General features: G+C 48.2%; 1 pseudogene across 1 annotated transcript in view; it reads left to right on the forward strand.

The window, feature by feature from the left end:
- The window catches only part of LOC311188332 (class I histocompatibility antigen, Gogo-OKO alpha chain-like), a 700,214-nt pseudogene that overhangs the window by 170,384 nt on the left and 501,938 nt on the right, over positions 1-27,892 (forward strand). Inside the window, exons 7-11 of the transcript in view lie at positions 13,104-13,195; positions 13,265-13,407; positions 13,658-13,749; positions 14,406-14,410; positions 14,896-15,163. The product of the transcript in view is annotated as a class I histocompatibility antigen, Gogo-OKO alpha chain-like (transcript). The remainder of the gene's footprint in view (positions 1-13,103; positions 13,196-13,264; positions 13,408-13,657; positions 13,750-14,405; positions 14,411-14,895; positions 15,164-27,892) is intronic.

The raw sequence follows: 27,892 nt of genomic DNA on the forward strand, positions 1-27,892 counted from the left end.
AGTTCACCTTGCAGTGGAACATCTTGAGTAACATCTGGAACCGCAGAGCATGCCCTGGAGGTACCTGTAGGTAAAGCCCCTGATGTTTTGGTGAGAATATAATTCATGTGTTGTGCTTATTTAAAAGGTCACGACCAAGTAGAGGGATTGGACATTCTTCCGTGTACAGGAAGCTGTGCTGAAGCTGTGTGGTGCCCAGCCGGCACTCCAAAGGTTGTAAGAAGGCTTTCTGTTGTGGCCTTCCCGTAATCCCAGTGACTGTTACAGTCTCTTTGCTCATTTTAGTTAATTTTGAATTCAAAACTGAGTATGTCACTCCAGTGTCCACCAAGAAATCAATCAGAATCCCCCACAGCGAGGGTTATCTGGGGCTTTGAGGGGGGTTGTCCTAATAGGCTTCTTCAGATCTAGTGGAGCACCCCAGCACCCCTATTCTTCTTCTGAAAATTCTCCATGAACTATCATTTATCTCCTTTCCTCTGCACTTGGCTCTAGATTCCTTCTACTCTGTCTATATTCCCTCCTATCTTCACCTGAGGCTCTACTCTGTGCTGCCATTTGTCTCCTTTCCTCTGTGCTGAGCTCTCGATTCCTTCTGTCTGTATTCCCTATCATCATGAGCCTCTACTCTGTGCTAACATTTGTCTTCTTTCCTCTCTCCTTGGTTCCTGGTTCTGTGTACTCCTTCTGTATTCCCTCCTGTAACCCCTGCGTGAATCATCATATCGTGGTGTCCTCGGTCTTCTATCCTGCCTTCTGTAATTATTGCGTCTGCCGCTTCCCTGTAATCTGGGACTACTGTACTTCTAATGTCCCTATTCCTACAGAAAGCACACTGATTTCTTCCTAGGGGTTCATGTCTCAATCCGTTACTGTTTCCCTGAACCCCTGTCCTGTGCTCTCTTTGTACGAAAACAGTCACAGGTTTCGGTCTCCTGTCCTCTCTATTATTATAAACCCTAAATGCTAAGTCCACTACCTGGGACGGACTCATCTCTGTGATGCTTTCCACCTTTGCTTACTTTTTCTTTATGTCTGGGGCACTATGGATAAGGAACGCCATAGTGATCAAATGAGCATTTTCTGGGGCATCTGGGTTTGTATTCGTGTGGTTGGTGTATGTTTGAATAATTCTCTCAAGGAACTCTGACGGATCCTCATTAGCTACTTGTTCAAGTTGTAATATTTTGTTAAAATTTTTTGTTTGGGGATTCCCTGCTGCAGTCCTACCAATAAACATTTTTTATACAGTTCTAACATCACCATTCCTCCATTGTTGGGGTCCCATTCAGGATCTACCACTGGGACAACCATCTCTGGCTCTGGGGATTCTCTATCCTGTTGGTGGAAATGGTCAGCCTCCTCCCTGGCTTTTCTGAATACCATTCTCTGCTCATCCAGAGTTATTAAAGTGTGCAGCATGGACTGTATATCTGCCTAGTCAGAGCAGTGGGAGATGAAGATAGAGGCAAACAAGTTCGCCATCCTCTTAGGAGCCTGCTGTTATGAAGGGACAGAGCTCCTCCAATTCAGGAGGTCTGCAGTACTAAAAGGATGGTGCGACCAAAAGTACCCAGCAGGTTGCCCATGTTCATTCAAGCCACCCATTGGCATCTGGCAAAGAGGAAACTGTCCTGCCTCAGGGTGATCCTTCCTGCCAAAATGGGTGTTGCGTCTAGTGTGGGGAGGAGATGCCATTTTAGTTTCTTCCTCGGAGGGCAGTGGAGGCTGTGAAGCTTCAGGAGTCTGTGCAGGAGGGGCCTTGTCACATGAAGAAGGACTTTGTCCTCATGTATTTAAGGAATTTAACATATGATGCTCCTCCTCTTCTAACTCTGCCCTCTGGCAGTCCTCATGGGAAGGGAAAGGTTTATCCTTTCTCTGTGCCATCAGCCGAGCCTCTGCCATATCCAATTTATGGAGGGCGGCCTGTATCTAGTACTGCAAACCTTTAAAAGCTTGATCCTGCATGCTTTTAAAAGCTGACTCAAAAATGTTATGGTTTTCATCCCTCATACTCTTAATAGTTAAATCAAGAGCCTGAATTTGTTGTTGCATGGCTAAGTTAAGAGCCTGAATGTGTTGAAGTATGTGAAGTAGAACATCTACCTCTCATAGAACCAAGAATGTAGCAAATGGCGCTTACACATGTTACAAAAAAAAACACCCAGAAGCACAGACTGTAAAGGGATGGCTTGTAAACCACCCATGTATGTATACAGTAGTAAAATCATGTGCCATACACCAGGCTTCATCAAATTATTTACATTCATGAAACTGGTGGTAATTAATGGATAAGGGCTACTTAAATTCAAGGCTGGAAGAAAACTGAAAGAACTCAAGCTAGGGATAAAACTGTGTAAGCTCATGGTTGAGGCCATATTTGGGTCAAAAACACACAAGAGCTGTACGCACAGGAAAAAAACAGACTTTTCAGGACTTGAGACAAAGATTACACTGCGAGTCCTGCAGACCTAGTGCGCTTATGGTGACCAACGCAAGGAAAGTTACTTTGGGCTGGTCAACCGTGGGTGTAACTTGGAAACCACGTTGGGCTCAAACTGCTACAGGGAGCCCTAATACAAAACAGGTTGCCTGACTGTGGGCCCTCACCTGCGCTTAAAAGGTCTTATCAATACTCTATTGCAGGCACACACAAAAGGTTAATAAAAGGTTTATTTACAAGGGAAGGGCAAATGAGGAAATGTACAACTCAGGGAGAAAAGTGGGAGATAAAGTTTTAAAAGTGTCCTACCCGATCTGCCAATCTGGAATCGCAAATGGCACTCTGAGAGCTGGCCGCAAGCCAGGAGCCGTGAAGCCAGGAGGCAAGTGAGAGAGAGACCCCAAGTCCCACGTGTCTGGTTTTTATACCAAACCTGGCTGCTTAACTCCACCCTCAGGTCCCAGCAACCTTCTCTTTGGTGGTGATGGGATTTGTCTTTCCCAATGTCTTGATGGCTTTGGTCTGGAGTGGGGGTGGAGTCCACAAAGCCTGTATGGAATTAGCTCAGGACATCCTTTCCCCCTAACAGAAGCACTGGCCCACCACAGCCAGGCGTGGAAGGACAGTCACTTTTCTAGTGACCCTGGACATTGCAGATGGGGCACGGTCCTGACAGAGGGTGGGGGTTGGGGCATTGTCTGGACCAGTGGCTTTTTCGGCCGCATTTGAAGCAGGGTCCCAGCTGCGGTCGGTTGGGGCCCATTGTCATCCTCTTTGAAAGGGCGGCAGGTGCTGAGATCATTGGAAGAGCATGGCCTGGCGGGTTTAAGGCAGCTACTAGGGCCTGAGCTTGAAGCTCAGCCTTCTGGCAACTATGGAGTTCCCTCTCTGCCCTGTCATGTGTAAAGGCCATATTCAGCAGATCCTAGATAGGGGTTTGAGGACTGTCGTCAGCCTTCTTAAGCTGTCTTTTAATATCTGGGGCTGACTGAGATATAAAATGGGTAGCCAGAACTGTGGCACCTCTAGGCAAGTCAGGGTCAAGCCTGGTATGGTGCTGGAGCACCTCCGTCAGGCAGCTAAGGAGGGCAGCAGGGTTTTTTGAGGCCGACTGGGTAATCTTTGTGAGCTTAGTAAAGGTTATATGTTTATGTGCTGCCCCTTGGAGACCAGCTAGGAGACAGGTGAGCCCAGCCCCGGGGTCCTGCCTGTGTCACTCTGGTAGTCCCACCCAGGCTCTGGGCTGGGAACTGCTGCAGAGCCTGGGGGCATGGCTGTGTCAGTCAAATGGACCTGATCTCCATGGTCTTGGACAGACCTAAAAACACATTCCCTTTTATCAGAGGTCAGGGTGGAAGAGAAGATCACATGTAATCATGACTTGTAAGGTCATAGGCTTGGGTAAGAAAACGATATTTTTGGGTGTAGGGAGTGAAAGAGCCAAGACGCTTTTCAATCTGGGAGAGGTCAGAGAAAGGAACATGGGCTCTACCTCCTCCTTCAGTCCCACCCACTTCCCTGAGGGGAGGGACAAGAGGATAAGCAGAGAGAGGGTGTGGCGGCTGGGAGGTGAAAAGAAAGAGGGGGGACTGGATTGGGGAGCTGGAGGAGGAGAAGATAGAGAATTTAGGGGATCAAAGAACACAGAAGAGGGGTTGGGAGAGGGCGAAGAGTCTGAGAGGAGTCTCGAGACTTTAAAAATATGGCAGGTTTTCAGGAGGGAGGGAAGGGGTGGAGCGCAAGAGAAAGACAGCCTGGGAATAGGCAATTTCAGGCCACTTTTTCTGCCTACGACAAAGGTTGTCTAAGTCGGTTAGAATTTTGGGGTCAAAAGAGCCCATTTCCGGCCTCCTAGAGCCATTGTCCAGTTCATATTTTGGCCAGGCCATGGTGCAATAAAAAATGAGGTGCTTAGGTCTCACATCTGGCTTTAAATGTAGAGGGCCAGGGGCCTTTAGGAGGCACCCCAAGGGGGTGTCAGCCAGAATGTGGGATTGCGTTGATTCCATAGTGAGTGTCCCTCTTAGGATCTCAAACGGAGGGTTAGGGAGGGAGGCTGGAGTCCCAGTGTCCCTGGCCCGATCCTCAGGGAATCGAGAGGGAGAGTGAAAGGGGAAGGCAGCGTCCTGCCATCCTCTTTACCTCCAAGAAATAGGAGAGGTCGTTCCCCTGAGGAGACGTCTCACCTCAGAGGGAGCCCCAAATGGAAAGCGCAGTTCAGGAGGGGGTAGCAATCGCTGAATAAAATGAAGATGTTAGGGGGAAAAGGATGTCCCAAAGCTAATTCCATACAGGCTTTGTGGACTCCACCCCCACCCCAGGCCAAAGACAAAGACACTGGGAACTCCAAATCCCATCACCACCAAAGGGAAGGTGGCTGGGACCTGAGGGTGGGGTTAAGCAGCCAGGTGGATATAAAAGGCAGACACGTGGGTTTTGGGGATCCCCCATTTTTGGCTCTCGGCCAGCTCGGAGCGTCCGGTCAGCTTTGAGAGTGACTTTGGGTTTCCAGGTCGTTGGATCGGGTAGGACGCATTAAAGACTTTATTTCCCTATTTTCTCCCTGAGTTGTACATTTTCCTCATTTCCTTTTCTCTTGTAAATAAACCTTTTATTAAACCTTTTTGTGTGTGTCTGTAGTAGAGTATTCATAAGTCCCTTTAAAGCGCGCAGGTGAGGACCCACAGCCAGGAACCCGTTTAATATCGGGGTTGCTCTATAACAAAGAGACCCCCGTGATCCTGTTATAGGGCAGCACCAATGTTAGGGGGAAAGGATGTCCTGAGCTAATCCCATACAGGCTTTGTGGACTGCACCCCTACTCCAGACCAAAGCCATCAGGACACCGGGAAAGACAAATCCCATCACCACCAAAGGGAAGGTTACTGGGACCTTTAACCGATACAAAACGGGGTGCCTGACTGTGGGTCCTCACCCGCGCGCTTAAAAGGACTTATCAATACTCTACTGCAGCCACATGTGAAAGGTTAATAAAAGGTTTATTTACAAGGGAAGGGGAAATGAGGAAATGTACAGCTCAGGGAGAAAAGTGGGAGACAAAGTTTTAAATGCGTCCTACCCGATCCGCTGATCTGGAATTCCAAATGGCGCTCTGAGAGCTGGCTGCCAGCCAGGAGCCGTGAAGCCAGGAGGCGAGCCAGAGAGCGAGAGACCCCAAGGCCCACGTGTCTGGTTTTTATACCAACCCTGGCTGCTTAACTCCATCCTCAGGTCCCAGCCACCTTCCCTTTGGTGGTGACGGGATTTGTCTTTCCTGGTGTCCTGATGGCTTTGGTCTGGAGTGGGGGTGGGGTCCACAAAGCCTGCATGGAATTAGTGCAGGACATCCTTTCCCCCTAACAATCCGAGGGACCTTAGAGGCAACAGCTCACCCTGGGACAGTCACGACCCAAGCGCTGGTGGTCCACAGGCCGGACGGCCGGGTCTTTTCGTTATTCGCGATTATTTGGCGAAGTGCCGTAGGAAGAGAAGGTGGGCCAACAGGAGGAAGAGGAGGATGGCCCCTCCAAGGGAGATGAGAAGAAATTGTTGAGGCGGAAGTGGCCACATGGATTGGAGTTACCAGGGAAGCCCAGTAAGGGACTAGAGCAAGTCCCTGCTCTGCTCACGTGGCATGAGAGGCAGCGAGGTCCTGTTCTCCCGCAGGGAGGGTGCCCCGGGTCGTGTACCAGCGGCTGTTAAGCCTTAGTGAGCTCAGAGGGGTTGCAGGCTTCCAGTTCCACGGGGAGAGGTAGAAAGAGAGAGAGTGAAGGAGAGGGAGAGTGGAGGGTTTGGGACAGGGCAGGATCCCCAGGCGGGATCGAACCCCGTTCCCGGCCAATGCACCAGATGAAAGGTTCAGAGCGGTAAAGAAAAGGAGAGCCAGGCTAAATTTCTCAAAGGAAGGGAAAATTTATTGCACCCCTGAAGACCTCAGGGACCCAAGGTGGGGGTCTGTGAAGCCGCGCACATTGTCAGGGGGAAACAGGCTTTTATAGGGTGAGGAGAGGTCAGGTGTGAGACTGGGTTTGTAGGTCCCTGATAAGATTTGTAGGGCAGGGGAGATTCATTATCTGAATCCTCTAGGCAGGCTTCTGCATTCCTGTTCCCAGGTGGGCTTCCTGGTGGGTTTTTGTATTCAGGCCTCCTGCATGGACCTTTCAGTAGTGAAACAATAGGTAACTTTTAAAAAAAAAAAATCCTACAATTGTACGATTATCCTTACATTTACAGAAAGTTATTTTTGTAAAATAAATACTTTGTTCTCATACATTGATTATTAATATTCTAAAGTAAAGAAGTAATAATGCCAGGGACCAGCCTCAGCAAACTGTCCTGTGAGGGGTTCCTGTAAGGATGAGAGGGCATGGACAAATCTGAGGGATTAGGGGGAGGGCAAGTGAGGAGATGCAAACACTTGATCAGGGTGCAGACATCATCCTGCTGAAGGTCTCAGCAGCCCTTTATTTATACCTTACAAGCAAACCCAGAGCACATAAGCATATGTATTAGAGCAGGAAGATAACAATCATCACATCTTCCTCTAGAACAGCCAGGGGGTTATTTGCCCTTCAGCAGAGGTTGTAACATTCTTTATTTTGAAGAAGGCACAGTTGCTAAACAAAAGTGTTCTTAGAAGAGTCATTTATCTTAAACAATCATTTTATTACCAGCAAAAACTTACGTGACTGAGACTAACATTTCTATATTTACTACAGTGAAGGATTAACTAAGGGCTGGGGAAACAAAGGACAGGAAGTTACCTGGAGGAAGGGAGACAGAGGGATTTTTTTCTAACTAACCTATAAAGTTGAGACTAACATATAACCATATTGTTACAGGGCAGGGAAAGGGGCAGCCCAGACACCACAAACCTGCCTATTCTAAATGGGTTCTGCCATCCACTGCATCAACACAAATCATATGAGACTTTAATGGGAAGGAACTTTAATACAATTAGGAAAAAATACAGAAAAGGCAAAGAATATAGTTTCTAAATCAAGCACCCAAAGTTACCTGTCGCCTCGTGGGTAAAAGTCCACCCAAGCAGGATTGGCCCAGAACAAGGCCCCAAAGCCTGCCACAAGTCTTAAGCATCTTCCAGTGGGGATCCACAGAAAAGGATCAGAAATAACCAGACAAGTGTGGAGGGAAAAGAGCAAAATCAAAATCAAGATAAAAACAGCCATTGTCACCTCCCCATGGGTCTCTCACCCACATCTGTGTCACCCAGTCCACAACCAAAAGGCAAGTGCAATTTCTTCACATGTCTCTCGGCTCCATGTGCCTTCTCGGCCTCCATCCGTGTTCCTTCCTTCCTCAGTCTCCTCTGCAGCTTCTTCTCTCTCTGCTCAGCTCCACCCTCCACTTGGGTGGGGCAGGGAGCCTGGAACCTCCCCCTTTCTTGGGGACCACCCTGTTACAATCACCCCTTTTAATTTTTATTCCACCATATCTATGGTGGCACAGATCTCAGGGTGTAGTCTTAGGAGACAGTCTTTTTTCAGGGTTACAATGTGTGTAAGAGAAGCAACAATTAGTCAGCAGCATTGTCCATGAATGTCCAGTATGACAGTTTTCCATTACTGGAAAATAGTCCATTATCCAAGCCAAAAGACAAAAAGCATTAGAAGCGCGCAGGTGAATGTTACAGGGCAGCCTGGATACAAAATGGGTTGCCTGACTGTGGGTCCTCACCCACGCACTTAAAAGGACTTATCAATACTCTACTGCAGGCGGGCCTCCCCAGTGGCGCAGCGCTGCAGGTGGGCCTCTCAGGTGGCGCAGCGGTTGAGCGCTGGATTGCAAAGCTGCCCCCAGCCTCTGTAGCGCCGGTTCAATCCCCGGCTGCTCCCTGGCCACCTGAGGAGGGTCCCACGTGGTGTGCAGACCTCTCCTGCCGCCCGCTACACCCCTCAGCAGTGTACTTCTGTCTTTCTGCCTGCTCTGCTCCCCGCTCTGGCTCTGTGAATTCTCTCACCCTCCCACGCTTCTGACTGTACCCAGTGCTTGTATAAATAAATAAAAAAATTTTAAAAATCTAAAAAAAAAAAAATACTGCAGGCGCAAACATGAAAGGTTAATAAAAGGTTTATTTTTAATGGAAAAGCAAATGAGGCAATATACAACTCAGGGAGAAAAGTGGGAGACAAAATTTTAAATGTGTCCTACCCGATTCGCTGATCTGGAATTCCAAATGGCACTCTGAGAGCTGGCGCGAGCCAGGAGCCGTGAAGCCAGGAGGGAGCAAGAGAGCAAGAGCCCCCAAGGCCCCCCAAGGCCCCAAGGTTTTTATACCAAACCTGGCTGCTTAACCCCACCCTCAGGTTCCAGCAACCTTCCCTTAGGTGGTGACTGCATTTGTCTTTCCCAATGTCCTGATGGCTTTGGTCTGGAGTGGGGGTGGAGTCCACAAAGCCTGTATGGGATTAGCTCAGGACATCCATTCCCCCTAACATGAGGACCCACAGCTAGGCAACCCGTTTTATATCGGGGCTGCTTTGTAACAATATGATTAAAGCAAAAAACAGAAGGCTTTTATACAGAAATCATCATCTAATATATATTGTTTTAATAAGATACTGATTCAATATTAAGGCACCAAGGGCATGGAGGGCGTCCGTCAGTGCCAGACAAGCAGCACTGACTCTTCACTAGCCCCAAGCTCTCAATTAAGGGAGGAATTCTCCTAATCTAACAGAATCTAATCTATTACTCCTCTACTTATTTAATCAGCCTAGTTTTCATATCTAACTTTAAGATCAAGGGAAAATTCCTTTTTCTGTAAGATTGCTGATTGTTGTTTTAAGGAACTACAAATATTTCATCAGAGGCAGGGCCTGAGATGGTTATAGCTTTGGTTCTCAGAATGGTTAATACGTGACATCAGCAGTGGTAACATTGACTATTCTCAAGTGCATTATTTGTGCTGTCAAGATTATTAGCTTAATTCAACTCATCAATCAGTTCAGTAAAGTGGCAGGATACAAAATCAACACGCAAAAGTCAGTAGCCTTCCTATACACAAACAATAAATCTGAAGAAGAAGAAATCAAAAAAACCATCCCTTTTGTTATTGAAACAAAAAAAATCAAATATTTGGGAATCTAACAAAAGAGGTAAAGGACCTATACAAAGAAAACTATAAAACACTGTTAAAAGAAATAGAAGAAGACACAAAGAAATGGAGAGACATCCCCTGCTCATGGATTGGAAGAATAAACATTATTAAAATGGCCATCCTTCCAAAAGCAATATACAGATTCAATGCTATTCCAATCAAAATTTCAATGTCATTCTTCAAAGAAATAGAACAATTATTGATGAAATTCATATGGAATCACAAAAAACCCCGAATAGCCAAAGCTCTCCTGAAAAAGAAAGAAGGGAATGGAGGCATTACACTCCCTGACTTCAAACTATACTACAAAGCCATAATCATCAAAACTGCATGGTATTGGAACAAGAACAGACATACAGACCAATGGAATCGAATAGAAAATCCAGAAATAAACCCACAGATTTATGGTCAACTAATCTTTGACAAAGGAGCAAAGACTATGCATTGGAGCAAAGAAAGTTTGTTCAATAAATGGTGCTGGGAAAACTGGGTTGCTACATGCAAAAGAATGAAGCTTGACCACTACCTCACACCATACACAAAAATCAACTCAAAATGGATTAAAGAACTAGACATAAGACCTGAAACCATAAAATATATAGAAGGAAATATAGGCGAAACACTACGTGATCTGCACATCAAAGACATCTTTACAGACACATCACCCAAAGCAGTGATAGTGAAGGGAAAGATAAAAAGCTGGGACTACATCACATTAAAGAGCTTCTGCACAGCAAAAGAGACAATAACAAAAACAAAGAGAAACCCCACCAACTGGGAGAACATTTTTGCACCCAACACTAATGATAAAGGACTGATCACAAAAATCTGCAAAGAGCTGATGAGACTCAACAACAACAAAGAAAATAATCCAGTCAAAAAATGGGCAGAAGAGCTAAAAAGAAACTTCTCTGAAGAGGAAATGCAAATGGCCAACAGGCATATGACAAAATGTTCAACATCACTTGCCATCAGGGAAATGCAAATCAAAACTACCATGAGATACCATCTTACACCAGTGAGAATGGCACATATTAAAAAAAACTAGCAACAACAAATGCTGGCGAGGGTGTGGAGAAAAAGGAACTCTTCTACACTGTTGGTGGGAGTGCAAACTGGTCCAACCACTGTGGAAAGCTGTGTGGAGATTTCTGGACCTACTAAACATAGAGCTTCCATATGATCCAGCAATTCCACTCCTAGGTATTTACCCAAAGGACACAGATACATCAATTCCAAAGAACACCTGCACCCCTATGTTTATAGCAGCACTGTTTACAATAGCTAAGCTTTGGAAACAACCCAAATGCCCAAAAATAGATGACTGGATCAAGAAGATGTGGTCCATATATACCATGGAATATTACTCAGCATTCAAAAAAGATAAACACATGCAATTTGCAGCAACATGGATGGCGCTGGAAGGGATCATGCTCAGCGAAATAAGCCAAAAAGAGAAAGAAAAATACCGGATGGTCTCACTCATAGCAGGAATCTAGAAAACTTAAATAAGGGACCAGGAAAATGAATAACTATAAGAAAGTGAAAATCAAAATCAAAAAAAAACTATGAACCAGAGACACTTTTAGGGGGGCGGGGGCGGGAGGGGAGGGATTGGGGTCAGAATGAGGGGGCTGCAATTGTATGGGGAATATAACAATAAAATTTATTATTAAAAAAAAAGATTATTAGCTTAACCAGTCACAAAATTGTTGTTGGCTTATTCGTGAATGCATACTCCAACAGCTACCATACCCATTGTCACTGAAAGGGAACTGTTAAGGAAAAGGGAATCTTTCCCTGGTAAAGAGCCATAGACATGGAAATGTCAGTAAAAGACAAGCTTGCTTCCTTAACAGGCATATCTAAACAAGGACTGGCAGCCTGCTAGGCTGGTTGTTCTCCTGGGCCAGTCTCAAAGATCTGCATCCTCCCCCTTTTCCTGTGTCAAGAATTTGTATGCTAACTCACCAATGTTATCAATGAATTACGCAGTGCCATTTGCTGTCAGATTGGTTATTCAGTAATTGATCAAACAGCATTTGCAGTTTTACTTTTAAATGGGTATTTTAACAATGGTAGAAACTAGCCATAAACAAATGAGACTCTAGCAGGAGTCAGCTAAAGAGATTCCTGACTTTTCAGGAATCTGCCCCATGCCTGGACCTTTGTCAGACTGTTAGGGGGAAAGGATGTCCTGAGCTAATTCCATACAGGCTTTGTGGACTCCACCCCCACTCCAGACCAAAGCCATCAGGACATTGGGAAAGACAAATCCTGTCACCACCAAAGGGGAAGGTGGCAGGGACCTGAGGGTGGAGTTAATCAGCCAGGGTTGGTATAAAAACCAAACACATGGGCCTGGGGGGGCTCACTATCGCTTGCCTCCTGGCTTCATGGCTCCTGGCTTGAGGCCAGCTCTCAGCGCGCCATTTGGGATTCCAGATTGGTGGATCAGGTAGGGCGCATTTAAAACTTTGTCTCCCACTTTTCTCCCTGAGCTGTACATTTCCTCATCTGCCCTTCCCTTGTAAATAGACCTTTTATTAACCTTTCGTGTGTGCCTGCAGTAGAGTATTGGTAAGTCCTTTTAATCGCGCGGGTAAGGACCCACAGTCAGGCACCCCGTTTTGTATCGGGGCTGCCCTATAACAAGACGACAGGGGTAGCATGGCTCCCAGCATAATAACATCTTTTGAAAGGTTTTATTCTAGTAAAGTAAATATTTAAAGCTATAACCCACATGAAAAAATTATGCATGGGATCCGTAGTGATTTATGAGACTGTAGAGACATGCTGAAAGAAAAATGTTGGAGAATCACTGACCCAATTCCTGGGCCTGGATTCAGGGAGGCAATAGTGTGACAAAGGTCTTGGTGCAGGAGAGCAGGGGTCTCGGGGTGTGGCTCTCAAGGTCTCAGTCCCCAGAGCACTGTTCCGGACTGGAAGGTGACTGTTGGGGTTTCCTCATCTCCCCAGTTTCACGTGTCACAACCTGGGCGGGTCCTCCTTCCTGGATACTGGTGACTCACCCCAGGGCTCACTCCCCATTGCCTGGAGGTCTCCAGAGCAGCCAATCAGCAGCCCCGCGGCTCCCGTTCCAAAGCCCTCACCTGCCCGCCGGGACTCCGTCTCCCCAGCCCTGGTGGAGGCGCGTCCTGGGGGATGGGGGGCGCAGCCCTCCTGCTCCTGCTCGCGGTGGCCGCGGCCCCGAGGGAGACCCGGGCGGGTGAGTGCGGGTCGGGAGGGGACAGGGCGCTCCCAGAGGCGGGAGCGAGGGCGCGGGCGAGGGTGGGAAAGGTGCGACCTCGCCGCCGCCCTAGTTGTCCCCCCACCTCGGCCCGCCCCGTCCTGGCCGCTTTCCGTCCCCCCGAGACCCCAGCCTCCTCTGGCCCCCCGAGTCCCGGCCATTTTCGTCCCGCAGCCACTTTTCAATCTCACTCGTCTTTCACCCACTTTCTGTCTCGTGGGCGCCCCCCCGGGACTCGAGCCCCCGAAGGGGAGAAGAATAGGCCGGGTCTCCCCTCCCGCCCCCAGGCCCCCACTCCATAAGGATTTTCCACACCACGATGTCCCGGCCCGGCCCCGGGGAGCCCCGCTTCATCTCCGTGGTCTACGTGGACGACACGCAGTTCCGGTGGTTCGACAGCGACTCTCCGGGCTGGAGCTTGGAGCCATGGGCGCCCTGGGCGGAGCAGGTGGAGCAGGAGAAGCAGGAGGAGTGGGATGAGGACGCGCGGATCCTAAGGGAGCGCGCACTGTGGTACCGAGCGCGACTGGACGCCCTGCGAGGCCTCTACAACCAGAGTGAGACCTGTGAGCTGGCGCGGGTCCAAGCCGGGTCAGCACCTCCATCCCCACGGACGGGGCGGGGGTGTCGCTCAGGGTCTCCCCCTCCAGGCTTCTCTGCAATTGCCTGGGAACAGCCCGCGGGACTTTCACCCCATTTCATTCTGTTTAGTTTATTCAGGGCGGGAGGGGGCGCGGGCGGGGTGACTGCGGGGTGACACTGGCGGGACAGGGTCTCACACCTTCCAGATGATGTCTGGCTGCAACGTGGGGCCCGACTGGCGAGTCCTCCGCGCGTAAAGACAGTACGCTTATGATGGCGCCGATTACCTGGCCCTGAACCCGGACCTGCGCTCCTGGACTGCAGCGGAAACGGCTGCTCAGATCTCCCGGCGCTAGTGGGAGGCCCTGGGTGAGGCAGAGAGATTCAGAAACTATTTGGAGTACTGGTACTTGAGGTGGCTGCACACATGCCTGGAGTACGGGAAGGAGACTCTGCAGCGCACGGGTAAGAGGGGCCTGGAGGCCTCCCGGTCCCCCCCTGCCTGGAGTCACTGCGGGAAATGAGTCCTCTCTCTAGTCCCGAGAGGGGGGATCCCCTGGGTTTCATGTTCTGCACTAGAGAGACTCCCAGAGACTCAGGCTTCTCCTGAAGGACAGTGAAGGGATCCCGTCTCTCCTGAGAAAGACAGACAGTCCCTGACATCACACGTCACCGGGTCCTTTTGACCAGGGGCCTGTTTGAGAACCACGAGTTTCTCTCTCAGTCTTGTTTCTGGTCTGAGAACATTTTCAGTTATGTGATTCCTGCTTTTCTGTGTCATTCACCTTCCACCCAGGTCAGGAATAAAAAGTCTGTGTTCCCCTCCCTCTGCTTCATCCTACCCTGGGTTTTCATCCTCATTCTAGTACTATCTAAGAAATAGGAGACTCTCACAGATTCCCCAGATTAGCCTGTTTTTTACATTTTTATGCTTCTAGCTGTTACAGGGCAAACCCTGATAAAAAATGGGGTTTCCTGACTGTGGGTCCTCACCTGTGTGCTTAAAGGTGACGTATGAATGCTAAACTGGAGACACACATAAAAGGTTGATAAAAGGTTTATTTACACGGTAAGAGGAAATGGGAAATGAATAACTCAGGGAGAAAAAGAGGGAGATAAGTTTGTAAATACGTCCTACCCGTTCCGCTGACCTGGGATTCCAGTGACCCACAGAGGTGGCGAAAACCTAGCTCGCCTCGTGGCCAAGCCAGAGACTCCCAGCCACATGACCAGTTAAATACCCAAAGGGAGAGCCTAGTTGCTTAACTCCACCCTCGGGTCCTCCCAACCTTCCCTTTGGTGATATGGGATTTGTAGTTCCCAGTGTCGTGGGGGTGGAGTCCACAAAGCCTGTATGGAGTTTGCTCAGGACATCCTTCACCCCTGTCATTCCTGCCACGCCAGTTGTCCATTGTGAGGACAGTCTCATGAGGAGTCCTCAGTGTCCATGGAGGAAACACAAAGTGAGTTTTCTGATTTACCACCTCAGAACCCCCAAGGACATGTGTGACCCACCACCCCACCTCTGAGTATGCGGTCACCCTGAGGTGCTGGGCCCTGGGCTTCTACCCTGTGGACATCACCCTGACCTGGCAGCGAGATGGGGAGGATCTGACCCAGGAGATGGAGCTGGTGGAGACTAGGCCTGGAGGAGATGGAACCTTCCAGAAGTGGGCAGCTGTGGTGGTGCCTTCTGGAGAGGAGCAGAGATACACGTGCCATGTGCAGCATGAAGGCCTGCTGGAGCCCCAAGTCCTGAGATGGGGTAAGGAGGAGGATGTGGGCAGTGATGTTGTACTCAGGGCCATCAGGAGCCCTTCTGGAGCCCTTCTGGAGCCCTTCAGAGGGTCAGGATAAGGTCTGGAGCTCAGGGTATGATCTTCCCTTCCCTACCAGTGCCCCCTCCTCAGTCCTCCATCCTCACTGTGAGCATCATTGCTGGCCTGGTTCTCCTTGTTGCTGTGCTCACTGGAGCTGCAGTGGTTGCAGCTGTGAGGTGGAGGAAGAAGCACTCAGGTAGGGAAGGGAGTGGAGGATCTTGTCCATTGGGGGCTTTCATATCCCAGGGAGAACTTGCCCTGCCTGGTTAATGGGAAGTACCATCCACACACATGTGTGTGCCCAGAGGGCATTTGGTCCAGTCCCCCCCTCACCTCCTTTCTTCATTTTTCCCAGTCCTGACCTGGGTCTTTACTCACAGTTCTGGAAACTTCCCTGTTGTGCAGGATTAAAAGATTCCTTTAAGTCTTCTAACCTGACTGCTCCCTGGTCTCCCATGATGCTTTTTCCCACAGTAGGACATGGAGGAAGCTACACTGAGGCCGCAGGTAAGTGTGGATCTGGGGTTTGATCCCTGAGCCCCTGGGGACAGTGTAGATGGACTCCATGGGGGAGTTACCCTCATCAGTCCTTCCTGTGGTCTCATCTCTGACCAGGTTCTGTTTTGTTCTCAACCAGGCAGCGACAGTGCCTGTGGCTCTGATGTGTCTCTCAGCCCCTAAGGATCTTTTACAATGAACCCGATGAGGCTCCTGTTGTGCGTACCCTGGGCAGCAGGGTGATGGTGTCACTGTTGTTCTTAACTGTGATATTGAGCATTTGTTCATATATTTATTTTTCTATGTCTACATAAGTTGCTATGTCTATAAATAATAATAAATAAAATATAATAAATAAAAAAATTTATTCATTCATACAAGAAATGGGGTACAGGCCAGATGCACGGGAGGTGATAATATTCACCAGAGACAGAGTGGGGAACAGAACAAGCAGACTGATGAAATACACTGCTGAGGGGAGCAGCGGGTGAGACAGGAGAGGTCTGCTGCACCATGTGGGATTCTTGCCTGCTGGCCGGGATCTAACCTACACTGCAGATGCTGCAGACAGCCTCACAGTGCTGCGCTCAACCACCAGCGCCACCAAGGGAGGCCTGGAAGTCAATTTTTTTTTTTTTGCTATATTGATAAGACTGTTTTTTTGTCCTTATTAAAATTGGGTTATATCTTGCTGATTATTGAATTTTAAGCATTATTTGTAAATTCTTGATACAGTCTTTTATCAGTTTTGTGATATGCAAATGTTTCCCCCCACTCTGTGACTGAACTCCTTTACTGACGGGAAAGCAAGCATTATTGTCCAGACAGAAGCATGGATATATTTTTTTAGAAAAGAAAAGATAAATTGCTAATTGGTTTTGAGCAGCTACTGGCTGACTGGGATGTTGGGGGATGGAAGGGAATGACTGACTGATGCGTATCCTTGAGTGTTATTTAAATGTTCTTGCATGAGCGTGAAATATGCTTTCAAAACTAAATTACGCTTCATTCCTCAATTTATAAAACTCTTCACACATCATGTCCAAATCACGTATTAAGATCAGACTGGCATGTGGGCTACAAGTGAGGGACCCGCACATCATAGTTGCACAGTCATGATTTCTCTCAGGGGTCACCCTGGTGTTGTTCGTTCTGTGGGTGTTGGACAAATGTATAATGACCTGTGTCCATCATGAGAATATCATGCAGAGTATTTTCACTGTCCCTAATATCTTCTGTGCTCCAAGGAAGCAAAAGCAAAAAAGAAACCAATGGAATCACATGAGACTAGAAAGCTTCTGTATAGTGGGGGAAACTCATTAAAATGAAAAGACAATATCAAGTTGGAGAAAATCTTTGCACATCATCAATCCAAAAAGGAGTTTGCTGCAGGAGGTCTTGTTGCTCCAGCCAGATAGGATGCTGACAAGCAGCTAAGAGAAAAGGCCTCACACCGTGTGGGGCTGAAGATCTGGCATCCCTTTGCTTTTTGTTCTTGGTCATAGAGAAAAATTTATCTGAAAGTATATTAGGCATAAATTATATGTATCAGCATACTGTAAGTAAATAGCACGGAAAATTGTGTGTTTAGAAATTAGTTGTTGGGCAGTTTGGCCCACTTGACAATGGGAGATGGTTTGTTGAACATGCCTGACAAGCATTACAATACAATAATTATAGTGGGTCCTTCTTTTGCCTTCCCTTGAAGTTTCTTGGGGAAGTTTTTAAATGAAGCTATTTGAGTTAGGAGTTTCTAAATAAAAAAAGTTCTGATAGCTGAGTAGCAGCCAGCTCCTGCTGTGAAGGCCATGAGAATAAAAAAAGTCTTTTCTTGCTTAGGCTTTGGCTGATAGGGATATACTGGTGGCTATCTACTGTCTTAGGTTATTGTTTGGTTGAAACAATGAGTTCTAGTGTAAGGCTTAGTTTTTTATTAGCCTTGAAGGTTGCCTTCTTGCTGAGAGCACGTAGTGGCCAAAAGCCCATAGAAAAAGAGATGCACTGACTGTTTCTGCTTTGTTTCTATGCCCATGATAATGTCATCTCACTGCTTGCAAAAAATGTATAAATAAAAAACCTGCTGAGCCTCTCGGCAGAAGATACTAACACCTCACCAAGTGTCGGTGTCTCCTCATTCCCTTCCCCTCAGCCCCTAAGTTTCAGTCCTTTCGTTTTCGCGGAGGCCGTCTCATCCTTTCAGGAACCCCTGACACGACATTTTGCCGGAGGCTGGTCCCCGGCAGGAGTTACTATCCACGACCTACAAAGAACTGCAAAACAAGAAAACAACTCAATAAAAACAGGGCAGAGGAGCTAGATGGATACTTTTGTAAAGAAGACATACAGATGCTCAGTAGGTACATGGATAAATGTTTGTCATGTGCTGTCAGGAAAATGCCAATTAAAACCACAATGAATTACCCCCTTACACCTGTGAGAATGACCCACTGAAGGGTGTGGAGGAAAAGGAACTCTCTCTGGTACATGGTGGGTGGGAATGAAGTCTGGTCCTGTTAGTGGGCAGAATGAGGGTTTTCCAGGGTTTCTCAAACCTGTACACTCTTCATGGGATCTGCCATCATCTGAATTAAGACAAAACATACTCTAAAGCCTAAGACCTTCAATAGAAAAGAACTTTAATACAATTAGTGTGCAATAGAGAGAAGAGAAAGAATATAGTTAGAATAGTTCCCAAGTGAAGCACCCAAAGCTACCCGTCCCCTCATGGGTAAATGCCCAGAGAAATAGGGTTGGCCCAAAGCAGGCCCACTGGGCCTGAACGCCCGCCACAAGGGTAAGGCACCTACTGGTAGAGACCCATGGGACAGGGGCAGGAGGGGCCAGTCAAGTCTGGAAGGAAACGAGCAAAATCAAAATCCACATCAAGACAACAGCTGCCATTGTCAGCGTCTCCGTGGGACTCTCACCCAAGTCTTTGTCTCTTTCACATGTCTCTTTCTGTGTCCCCAATTCCCTGGCACAAGTCCAAGCCTGAGGAACAAGCCTGGCTGCTGCTTCACATGTCTCTCTGCTCCATGTGCCTCCTCCAGTCTTCTTTCCTCATCTCAATCCACGTCTTCCTCCTGTTCCTTAGCTTCTCATCCCTGCTCAGCCCCACATTTCCTTGGGTGGGGCGGTAACCTGGAACATCTCTTTTCTACGGATAGCACATTGGTCCTGCCCCTATGGAAAACAAATGAAGTTTCTTCAAAATATTCAAAATAGACCTGTCCCATGGTCAAGCATTCCATTCCTTGGTATTTATCCAAAGAACGTAAAATGCTAATTCCGAGGAATATGCACCTCCTATGGTCACTGCAGCACTGTCTGCCATAATCAAGCAATGGAGACTACCTAAGTGCCCAACGGCAGGTGAGGGGATAAAGAACACAAACCGTAAACACAATGGAATACTACTCAGTCATGAAAAAGAAAAATACTGACTTTGCAACAAGGATAGATATGGATGGGATTATGCTAAGTAAAATAAGTTTGAAGGAGAAAGTTAAATACTGGATGATTTCATTCATATGTGGAATATAAAGAAACAAAGAAGGCACAGGTGAAACTAAACCAAAACAAACTCTAGAAATATGACTGTGGAATTGAAGGTATGGAGTGGGGTAAGAGCAGGAAACAAGGTAGGAAGAGGGCCCAGTGAACTATGGTGAAGACTGTGGGTGCCCTTATGGTAGGCGTGATGTGGTAACAAACATCTGAAGAGGGGTGACCCTGGGCCTCTGAACACATACGGTGTGTAAAGCAATGTTACCTCAACTGAGTAGTACAATGAGGGGAAAAAGAAACGAAAAAAGCATATTGTCTCCTCCAGCAGTCACTGACCTCAGGACTTTGCCTTCACCTCCTCACTGTCACGCAGGCTTAGGGGCTGGTTTCCCACAAGGTCAGAGGCAGGAGGTGCAGGGACTCCTGGGGCTGCTCAGACCCTGCTGGTTAGAGACACTGCAGAGAGGGCGGCTCTGAGGGGACCAGAGACAGAGGGTCAGAGTAACCCCAGTGCTGAGTGAGGGTCTGGTTCCCAAGCTGAGGGGAGTGTGTGTGTGTGTGTGTGTGTGTGTGTAACAAGAATGACAGGATATACAACACAAGATGATGGGAAGACAATTAACATCAAGCCCCAGAATGAATGAATTGAAATCGCACACAGAGTAAAGAGTGTGAGAACAACACCTCAGTAAATGCAGTTCTGTGGAGAAGCAGTTTCCAAGCAGGACTGAAAAGGCATTGGACCTGAAGAAGAGGCTGAGGTTTAGAACTATCTCATGGTTGGTTTGAGGTGTAAGGAGCTGGGCAGGACCCCTGCTCCAGGCCCCTGCTAGGATGTGGTGGTAACTTCACCCCTGACAGCTCCCTCCCCCAGTCGCCAATGTTCCTCTTCAGTCCCGACGCTCATCTTCTTTGGACTCACTGTAGAAAACCCACGGGCCTCAAAATGAGGTTGTTCCATGAGCTTCAGCTACTTTTTCTCTAGACCAGAACTGGAGGGAGCCACACAGGGGGAGGGAGAAATGTGTGTCCCCCACTGGCCTGGCCCAGGGGCAGGATTAGCTCAGGTCACCCCAGTTCCTGAGCTGAGCCTTTGTCCACAGTCCAGGAAGGGAGGGGAGATGGAGCAGGGTCTGTTGCGTCGGGCAACACCACACTGATAAAGAAACGGGCGTCGTGGACAGGCTACATGATGCAGGATGCTGCGGAAGAGGAAGATCCGGGCCGTTTTTATTGCTAGAATAATCATACAGCGTCAGTTACGTGGGGTAGGAGGACAAGGAGGAGGATGGGTGAAATAATGAATGTCATCTTGGGCTTCAGGGGGACAGGAGTCTGCCAGATAATTCTTATCTGCTTGATGACCAAGTGTTGGACCCCAGACTCTGGACCATGGGCCTAATCTTATCAACAAGGCGGTCCCCTGGTCAGCTTCTGGGCTCCCTTGTCACATCTCGTGATGCATCACCTTCCCAGGGCGATCAAGCTTTCTCTCTTGAAAGATTTGCAAGGCACCTTGTAAGGCTTGGCTCCCGTAACTGAGTGACCAGGCAGCTCTGACCTTGTGCAGGAATGCAGAACTGCAGGTCACACAAATGGCACCTGAACAGGCTGCTCAAGTTTAGCGGACCCACCAGGGTCTCCCTCAGCTCCTAGGGGAAGATGTAATGTTAGAGGGCGAACTGATGTTTCTTTCTCATTCTGGGGCTCTCCCGTCTCCCCCGCGTAACCCTCCATGCGCAGCCGGGAGAGGATGTCAGGTCAAACCCAGGCTGCTTCTCCCCACGCCTCTCCCCACTAGTGTTCAGGATGGATCTGCTTGTCCACATGGCCGCGCCGGAGGAGAGCACGGAAAGGTAAGTATCATTATGATATTTGCTACTGGGATTGGAGGGAAGTTTTTTTTTCACTATAAAAGATCTTTTATTTGGGTTGTTGCTGTAACAAGGCTGTGCAATTAGAAAAACACCTGGGAGAAGGAGAAAGTGTTGAATTGAGTTTTCATAATGCAAAAAAAAAAAAGGGAAAAAAGTCAACAATGAAAATAAGAGAAACATTTGCATGAATTATTCAGTTTAACCCACGACACCCTGTGAGTTGTCAGATACCATGATCCCAGGGTAACTCATGACTGTGGGGAGTGAGACTCAGAAGCGCAGCCCAGGCCACACATTGGGCGACCCAGGGTTCTGACCACCCAGGCCCCCCTGCTGTGGCAGCTGCAATGAGGAAGGTTCTCTGACCTGAGGGGGCTGAGGCCTCAGTGTGGTCACATCCACTTGAAACATCCAGAGTGAGGGTTGGGTCCTCTTAGTGACGGGCGCCCACTACCTGCCCAGGCGCCCTTCTATTGACAAGTCAAATTAAAAAACATTCCTCCTGATGTTGCTCTGGTGCTGGAGGCAGGTGAGGTGGGAGAGAAAGTGGAGGTGATGCCAGGCCCTGTGAGCCCTCCCTGCCTGGTGTGGGGAGCAGAGAAGGCAGCTGAGGGTCCATGTTGAGAAAGACCTGGGGCGCCGTGAGGAGCAGAGACTGGAGATGGTGAGAGTGTGCAGGGCAGGCAGGAGGCTCCTGTGGTCTGACCAGGGCAGGTGTGGTCACCTCCTCCCTGAGCGTCTCCTCTGCCCTCCCTGTTCAACTTCCTCACCCACCTTGCAGGACAATCATGGCCTTGGGGTCACTACTGGACCCCTCCTGGAAGAAGTGACCTGCAGCATCTGCCTGGAGACAGGAGGCCGCTAGGAGCATCTCCTGTGGCCACAGCTTCTGCCAGCCCTGCTCTCAGCTGAGTGACTCTCTGACCCGCCGAGGTCACTGTGTGCTGTCCACGCTGCCAGATCCACCACAAGAGGGAACAGCAGGTTTAGTTTTATTCTGGTCAGTTTGTCCTTTGGGAGCAAACTTGCCCAGGGGTCATTTTCCTGCTTCTACATTTAATCTGGATCCCTGCAGCCTGGTGCAAGTGGTGGGGTATGAACAGCTTTGCTGAGGCCCGCTTCAGTAGCAAGCCTTGACAGAAGCCACAGGGAGAGAGGCCCATGGCATTCTAGGCCCAAACTCAGCATGTGGACTGTGGGCCTCCCTGAGCTCTGGCAGCATTGGCCTGGGCTGTGCTGTGGCAGGTGGGAGACCAGCCTGGTGGGCTGTGATAGAGGGGTGCCTGCTCTGGATGCTCAGGTGAGCATCTGGCCCTGCTGAAGCCCACACCCACTGTGATCCCTGATGCTGGGGGGAGAGGGGACCTTACTGCGTGCAGCCTACGGGCCTGTTTGATGCCCTCTGAGTGACAGCAGCCTGCACTCCAGGGTGAGACTATCTGACCTCAGGCATCTGGACACACTGGCAGGTGTTTCATTTGAGAACACAGTGCCAGAATTGTAATGGACCAAACAGATTCAGGCTCTGACAGGTGTCATTCAAGATATTTTTGGTTTTGTTTGTTTGTTTTAAAAGAGATTTTTATTTTTACTTACGTATGCACACAAGAATGGGGGTTTAGGCCAGAGGTGTCGGGGGTAAGAGGATTCACCAGAGTCAGAGTAGGGAGCAGAACAGGAGGATCTACTGAAATACATTGCTAAGGGGAGCAGCGGGCTAGACAGGAGAGGCCTGCTGTGCCACGTGGGTTGGCTCCCTGGCCAGGGATCGAACTCATGTTGTAGTGGCTGGCAATAGCTTGGTTGTGCTGTGTCTTTAACCACTGCACCACCAGGGAGCCCCCCACCATTCAAGGTTTTTGAGACCATCCAGGCCTCTAAATGGAGCAATCTGGTTGGAGCTCCACTGGCACCAACCAAACAGCTGGGATTATAAAGGGGCCAATCAAGCTTGAAAGATGGCGCCCTGAAGAGGATACAAGCCAGAGCAGCAGTCACCTGAGCCACTTGATAGACAGCTACTGGTTAGATTTGTTAGTACTCCTAGAAAGATCTTTGCCAAGACCTCCGCACAGTATGAGACCTTTCCCAAGACCTTTGCTGAGACCTGATGGCTACACCTGCCTCTGGCCCTGGCTCTAACACCGCCTGCAGAGAACATCGTCAGGCTGTCCCTGGGGTTTCTAAAGGGGCTGTTTGCTGGTGGCTTATGCCCAGCCTCTCTAAGGCTGTTTGCTGTTGGTACAATGGCATCTTGATTAAGATGTAAACTGGCATCTCTGGCACCATTGCCTGCTGGACCAGTGCTGACCAGCACTGCTGACCTGTATCCGGCCTCCTCTGAGAGCTGTCCACCACTTCTCATCCTCTGGCACCATCTCCTGGTGCTGTTGCATCTGGAAGTGTCCAGTCCAGGGTCTGGTGCTGTCCACCTGGCCTTTGGATATCTGTTGCTGGCTGCTGCAGCATCACCTGAGCAGCCCCACCTGGGATCACCTCCTGCTGCCACCGGGAGTTGGATCCTGCTCCACTGCTTACCTGTTGTCACCAGCTCCAGGCTGTCATAGCACAGCTTGTGTGAGTAGCCTTTGTTTTGGACCGGTGGACACTGAGGACACTGTCTGAGGTAGGACAGATGGCCATTTCTGGGCTTAGACACTCCTTCCTTGTTTGCAGTCTCCCCTTTTTAATAAACCCTGTTGCTTTTACATCCTGAGCCTGAGTGTTGTCTTGCAAGTGTGAGCACATGGATGAGGACCCAGAGACAGTGACTGTCCCCAACATTGCGCTGTTTTAACATAACCTGAGATTGGAACTGGTGACTGTCCCACTGCAGGGTATGGTGTCCTGCACCCACCTGACCCCCCTTCTCTGTTCCGGCCTGAGAAAGTGACAAGTGAAGCTGCAAAAATTCATGCCTCGTCCTCCCTGCTGGCATAAGGGGTTAAGCACAGCACTGTGAAGCTATCCACAGCCTCTGAAGCATGAGTTAGATCCCAGGCCAGGGAGCAACCCACATAGTGCAGCAGACCTCGCCTGTCTCACCCACTGTTCCCCTCAGCAGTGTATTTCAGTCAGTCTGCCTGTCCTGCTCCCCACTGCCTCTGGTGAATCCTCTTACCCCCCACACCTCTGCCCTGTACCCCAGTTCTTATAAGCATGAATAAATAAATCTTGGGCCTCCCAGTGGCACAAGGGCTTAAGATGCAACCTATGAAGCTGTCCACAGTCTCTGCAGCACGAGTTCAATCCCTGGCCATGGAGATACCCACATGGCGCAGCAGACCTCTCCTGTCTCGCCCACTGCTCCCCTCAGCAGTGTATTTCAGTCACTCTGCCTGTTCTGTTCCCTGCTGTCTCTGGTGAACCCTCTCACCCCCACCTCTGGTCTGTCCCCCAGTTCTTGTATGCATAAACACATAAATTTTAAAATAATTAAATAAATCTTAAAAACAAAATCCATGCCTGCCAGAGTGTTAGGATTTGAGCTAAAAAGAACTTCAAATCCATTCTTATTTTCTAGCTGAGGGTAAATAATGAAAAGAGCATCAGGCCAGTGATGGCAGAACCTAGACACAGCAGGTACCCCGACTCCCTGTCCTTGTTCATGCCCTGACGCCTGAGGGAGGACAGAGGCTGAGGGTCCGGAGAGGAGCTGGACACTCCCCTCCTCCTGCTCGGCCCTCATGGAAAAAGCAGGAACCAAATGGTGAGAAAAGTTCAGGCCACGGGAAGCTGTAAGTCTGTCTCCCATGACCAGTCCTTGCCCGGGGAGGGCTGTGCGCTAGGAGATGTGACCATAAGGCCGTGAGCCCTGATGACAACATCCTCTAGGAGGGGGACCATGGAGCAGAGGGTTCCTGTTTCTCCCCAAACCCTTCAAACCTTCTCACTGAAAGGATGTTGATATAGAGGGAAAATGAGGAATCAAGGTTAAAGCAAAAGGATACTTATGAGTCCGGGGTACTGAGGCGATACAATACATCATTATTGAAGCGACAGGGAAGATTTCAGGACAGACGCCCTGTGGACGCGCACAGGTGCAAGAGGAAGTTCTGCAGGTGCAGCCTGTGAGCACACGTGTGAGGACCTATGTAGGGTCAGAGACACGTGAAAGAGACAGAGATGTGGGTGAGAGACCCAGGGGAGCCTGACAATGGCACCTGTTATCTTGATGTGGATTTGACATTGCTCTTGTCCTTCCAGACTTGCCTGGCCCCTCCTGCCCCTGTCCCATGGGTCACCAGTAGGTGCCATAGATTGTGGCAGGCTTTTGGGCCTCAGTGGTTCTGCTTGGAGCCAAGCCTGTTTGGCTGGACATTTACCCATGAGGGGACGGGTAGCTTTGGTTGCTTAATTGGGAATTATTTATCTATGTTCTTTCTCTTCTCTTTTCCTATTACACACTAATTCTCTATTGCACACTCATTGTGTTCAAGTTCTTTTCTAACAAAAATGTTATGTGTTAGATTTTGTCTTTAGGCAGCTGATGCAGATCCCAGGTAGAGTGTACAGGTTTGAGGGCCCCTGGGAACCCCTCATTCAGCCCGCTAACAGGACCAGACTTCATCCTCATGTGCCAGAGTTCCTTTCCCTCCACACCCTTCAACGGGTCATTCTCACAGGTGTGAGGTGGTAACTCATTGTGGTTTTAATTGGCATTTTCCTGACAGCACATGATGATAAACATGTATCAATGTACCTGTTGGCCACATGTGTGTCTTCTTTAGAAAAGTACCTATTTAGCTTCTCTGCCCCTGTTGTGATTGGGTTGTTTCCGTGTTTTGGAGTTCTTTGTAGATCTTGGATAGTAACTCCTTGTTGGATTGATGATGTGCAAATATTTTCTCTGACTCAATATTGTCTTTTCATTTTAATGATAGTTTCCTTCACTATGTAGAAGCTTTTTAGTCTCATGTGATTCCATTGGGTTTTTTTTTTTTTTTGCTTTTGTTTCATTGGAGCACAGAAGACATTATGGGCAGTGAAAATACTCTGATGGACACAGGTCATTGTACATTTGTCCAACAACACCCACAGAATGGACAACACCAGAGTGAACCCAAAGGGAAACCATGAGTTTGGCGACTGTGACGTGCGGGTCCATCACTGGTAACACACGTGCCAGTCTGGTCTTAACACATGATTTGGTCGTGATGTGTGAGGAGTGTTATAAATTGAGTAATGTAGTGTAATTTACTTTTGAAAGCATATTTCATGCACATACAAGAACATTTAAATAACACTCAAGGACACACATAGGTAAGTCACCCACCCAACACCCAGTCAGCTAGGACATCTGCTCAAAGCCAGTTAGTGATTTATCATTTCTCTTCTTAAAAAAAAAAAAAAATATATATATATATATATATATATATATATATATCTCCATGCTTCTGTCTGGACAACAATGCTTGTTTTCCTGTCAGTACAGGAGTTCAGGACACAGAGTGGGGGAAACATTTGCAAATCATGAATCTGATCAAGGACTGTATCTAGTATTTACAAAATAACGCTTAAAACTCAATGAGCAGAGAGAAATAATACCATTTTAAAAGGGACAAAAACAGTGTTGTAAATGAGTGGTGCCTCATTTGAAAAATGGACAAAAGACTTTAACAGACACGTCACCAAGAAGAGACACAGACGACAAGGAAGAACATGACCAGATGCTCAGCATCACAGGGCACTAGGGAAAGACAAAGGGAACAACAGTGACACCATCACACCTGGTAGGGGCTGAAAAAATGCAAACCCTGCACAGGTGCTGCCCAGGATGTGGACAACAGGAGCCTCAACACTGTCTGCAGGAATGCTAAAGGGTGCGGTCACTGTCAAAGATCTTTGACAGTTTCTTAGAAAACCCAAAAACCTGACATACAGCCCAGCGATCACTGCCCCAGCTAGTTACCCAAATAATTTGAAAACATATTTGGGGGCCTCCCTGGAGGCACAAGGGGTTAAGACGCAACCTATGAAGCTGTGTGCAGTTGGGGAGGTAACACACATGGCACAGCAGACCTCTCTTGACTCGTCCACTGCTCTCCCAAGCAGTGTATTTCAGTTAGCTGCCAGTTCTGCCCCCCACTCTGTCTCTGGTGAATCCGCTCAACCCCCGCATCCCTGGCCTATACCCCAGTTCTTGTATGCATGAATAAATAAATCTTTAAAAAAATGAAAACTTATATTAAAAAACTCTGCATGCATGTAAATGGTTTTTTCTACTTTATTTTTTTATTAAGATTTATTTTTTTATATTCCCCATACAATTGCACCCCCCTCATTTTGACCCCAATCCCTCTTCTCCCCTCCCCCCTATAGTGTGTCTCTGGTTTATAATTGCTTGGTGATTTTGATTTTTTCTTTATTACAGTTATTCTTTTTCCTAGTCCCTTATTTAGGTTTTCTAGATTCCTGCTATGAGTGAGACCATCTGGTATTTTTCTTTTTCTTTCTGGCTTATTTCGCTGAGCATGATCCCTTCCAGCTCCATCCATGTTGCTGCAAATTGCATGTGTTTACCTTTTTCGATTGCTGAGTAATATTCCATTGTGTCTATATAACACATTTTCTTGATCCAGTCATCTATTTTTGGGCATTTGGGTTGTTTCCATAACTTAACTATTGTAAATAGTGCTGCTATAAACATAGGGGTGCAGGTGCCCTTGAAATTAATGTTTCTGTGTCATTTGGGTCAATGCCTAGGAGCAGAATCATGCATGTAAATGTTTATAGCAGCACACCCATAAGTGTGAGCTGCCCATACTGACTTCCTTCCAAAGACAACAGCCT

This window comes from Talpa europaea (assembly GCF_964194135.1).
Source record: "Talpa europaea genome assembly, chromosome: 2".
Classification (NCBI taxonomy): domain Eukaryota; kingdom Metazoa; phylum Chordata; class Mammalia; order Eulipotyphla; family Talpidae; genus Talpa; species Talpa europaea.